The sequence below is a fragment of the Cariama cristata genome, unplaced genomic scaffold (genome assembly GCF_000690535.1).
Source record: "Cariama cristata isolate BGI_N322 unplaced genomic scaffold, ASM69053v1 scaffold6875, whole genome shotgun sequence".
Classification (NCBI taxonomy): Eukaryota; Metazoa; Chordata; class Aves; order Cariamiformes; family Cariamidae; genus Cariama; species Cariama cristata.
In genome coordinates this window covers 16,321-20,037 of record NW_009619185.1, presented here as the reverse complement: position 1 = coordinate 20,037, position 3,717 = coordinate 16,321, and positions in this window count along the sequence as shown.

The window sequence follows — 3,717 nt, the reverse complement described above, 5'->3', positions numbered from 1 at the left end:
GAAGGGGAAGAGAAGCAGCAGTGCCAGCCCCATGCGTTTCAAATTGAGGTAGCCTCGGAAAAATCACAAGGTTAAAAATAACAATAATCCGTTTGGGGTTCTCAGAGCCTTAGGAGTGCACTTGAATCAAACTTGCAGGTTTTTCCCCAAGAAACATCAGGACTGGAAGCTTCTCTCCCATACATGCTTTTTTGTGACTCAACAACCAAGGCTTTTAGAAACTCACACATTCTCAGTCACAGTGGTGCCAAGGCAATAAAGGTCAGAGCAATTTGCTCGGTGTTGCTTAAAAATCAGCTGGGCAAAGCTGAGACTGGACTCTGTGGGTAGCTGACCCTCCACCCCTTGCTCGTTCCTCCAGACCAAACATTTTTCTAGGTGGAGGAACCTCCCTAAATCCACCAGTGGTCACTTAATAGCTGCCAGAGGCATAATTCGGGCTTGAACAAGTGACCTCATCCCTTCCTCTCACGTCTGCTGAGGGACAGAGGGATGACATTGACTGTTTACATTTTGGTCTCTGAGCCAGCCCAGCTCCTTCGCCTGGGGCCCAGCAGGGATGGAAGTGTCCTAAAGATGCAAAACCAGGGCTGCTCCCTGAGACTCTTTTCCTGGCCTGGGGCTGTTCTTTATAAGTTAGTAAGAAAGAGCGCCTTGTACAAGTCCTTTTTAAATTAAAAAGTTCTCCCTGTCTGTCATATCACCTGCCGGCAGGGGCCAAGGTGATGAGTAACGCCCGTGCCATTTGTACTGGGCAGCGGCGCAGGCTACCCTTTTGTCTCGCCAAATAAATGCAATGCAAAGCCCTGAGGAGTCACCATGGCAGCTTTGAAAGTTGTATCTGTTATTACCGACAGTCTGATCTCACTTCTGCCCTAAGTCATAGATGCTGTCAGGATGAGATGAGAAGAGCCGGGATTGTCCGGAGCCCCAGCAGACAGGACCAGGACCCCTGCTCTGGGAACTGCAGAGGGCTGGGGCCGAGGAGGAGAGCCTGTTGTGTGGGGTCCAACCCTAGCCCAGAGAGCCAGCGTTCATACAGGAGTGTGTTTTATTCATCTCTTTTTCTCCTTCTAAGCTGATATGGGGTGAAGTGAAACTGAAGGGACCCTTGAAAAGGCTAGGTCATTGATGGAGAGGAAAGAGGGCTTGACAGATGGTGAAGAGCTTTCATGAGCGGCATGGGTTGCGGCCGGCTCCAGGGAACAGAATTGTTCCCCTGCTCTGGCTGTGTGTTTGTCTCGCTGATTATTTTGTGTATTTCATCTCTGCTGTCTGTCTCGCCCTTAATCTGGGCTCCTCTGTGCCAACAAAATGCTTAGCTCACTCCATTGTCTGAGAGACTAATTTGCACTGTAAATCTGATGCTTATCTTACATGACAGCTTACTGTGGGGTTTATTGCAGTATTGAAGACAAACTAACCAGGAATGGCTAGAAAGCTTTCGACACATCATCTGGAGTATAGAACAGGTACGACCTATTTCAGCTTGCTGCCAGGTTAGGATGTGGACCCTTGTGCTTGGGGTCACAAAGGATTTTCTCTTTTCAGATCTATTCAAACCTGAGTTCGTTTGGCTTTTTTTTATGGTGCGGCTTTTATTCTGTGTTGGAGCTGTCAGAATGCTTCTGGAAGAGCCTCTCACCCTCCTAGGGCCAGGTCCTCCATCCCTCCTCCCTGCTACCTGCGGAGTTTTAAGGACCGTGAGAGTGGCTGCAGACCAGGTGCAGGCAGTGTGCGAGCACTGGTGCTCCAGTGTGCTGCGGCTTCCTTGTCTCTGCCAAGCTTAATCAGAAAGAACCTCTGTCCTTGTCTTTCTTCGTTAGTATTTTCTGACACTTTCTCCAATATGTTTTAGCTCTTTGCTGGCATCCCCCCTCAATCTGCAGTTGCCTCCTTCCCTCTGGTCCCTGGGCTATTCACATATCATCCAAGAGATTTTCACACTAGTGTTGTTCAGCTAGCTCGGCAGCTCCAGAGGCCTAAATCTTCCTACAGAGGGGTTCCAGCTAGCCTCAGACGCAGGTTTACCTGGGGAGAGCCAGGAAGGTTATTGCTGCTTTGATATAGCTCTTGATTCTTCAGCTGAGCACACCAGGAGGTGTTTAATGCCCAGAGCTTCTGCGTTGCAGTCCTCTGGGATGCAAAGGATCCTGCTTCCCCGGACAGGGGAGGGGGATCACAAGACTTGCCATCCTCGGAGAATGGTGTTCGTTTGGAGAAGCAGTCTTATTTTCACTGAGTAGCGACCTGCTTTACAGTTGCATGGATTTCTGGACCCCTCTGTTCTTCCCGCCCTCGGTCTGAAGACAAAACACAAAAATAGCTGTACTGGATAATCTGTGAACAGCAGTTGGGGGGCTGGCAACTGAACTGGAAGTGGAGCCAAGGGCTCTCAGTAGCATTGAGGGAGAGGAGAAAAAAAAAAACACTTAGAGAAATTGTTGAGGAATAGGCAAGCAATATGTTGTATACCGAGCAGAACTGCAGCTGCTTAGTCTGCACCAGAAACTCTGTAGTGGCCCCTCTCAAACTCCATTTTGCTGCCCAGGTTATCAGACAGATGCGTAACCTAAGACTTATTCCAAGTCATCAGAGCTAGTGAACACCAGACTCCTCGCAGGCCCTCTCCTGAGACCTGCCCAAGGGAGAGCTTTGTACAGCCTGGGAGAAGCTCAAGGGAAAACATACGACTCTGAGAAAGCTGCAAAATCTGCAGAATTTTAGAAGAATCCAGGACAAAAACACCTAGGAAAGGAGCTTCACACCACCTAACTCAGGCTCATGCCTAGTCTAGGTTAGGCTACTGTACGCAGCCTCCTCTGAAGAAGCCCCCTTCTCATCCAAGGAATTGAATCACCTTCCTTAAATTTCTACGTGAAGTGCCTGAAAGTTAGCAATTTGAATCTGAAGACATCTTCATTTGTTTCCTAAAGAGGCCTGGAAAATCCCGCTTTCCCACAGATAATGTGGTGCAATGTGAGAGTCCCCGGTGTGAGTAGCTGGGCTCCCGTCTGCCCCAGCGCTTGTAGCACAGGCAGCGGCTCTGATCCCTTGGGCAAGGTCAAGTTGTCCCTTCAGCCGTGTGCATCCAGCACCCCGGGGCAGCTGGTGCTTCCAAGGATAAAATCCGTGCCCTGCTGCCGAGTGTTTTCTGTCAGACTTCTGGCTGGTTTGTTTAAAAAAAAAAAAAAAAAGAAAAAGGCTTGTTTTCCAGCAGCACTTAGAGACCCTACTGTGTTGTGTGACACGCGGACAACAGGAAGATAGTCTCTGCTCCAAAGGATTCACAGGATAGCTTGGCAGAAGTACACTGAATAGCAGATGCAGTGAAGACGCGGCATGAGACAAGTTAGTAGCAGTAAGAGAAAGATGTTTGCTCAGACTGACGAGGTCTGACATCTCCATCAACCGGGGTATGCAGCGTGCGAAGGCCCCACAACGTGATGAGCGGTTGGGCCAGCCTCCCGGCATTCCCAAGGTCTTTGCTTGCCGGCAAAGGAAATCCGCTGCCTGCATCGGTCTTGGCTCTAATCTGCGTGGAAATGAACGTGGGTGGAGACATCCGAGGGGGGGTTCCAGGTGGAGTTTTCTGCTGCCTGGAAGATTATTAATAATGAAGGAAAGAAGCTGCTGCCAGGCTGGATAAAGAAGGGGACTTTCTTCTTGGGGAGCGGGGAGCTTTCGGGAAAGAGGGTGGGGGGAAGCTGGGAGTGT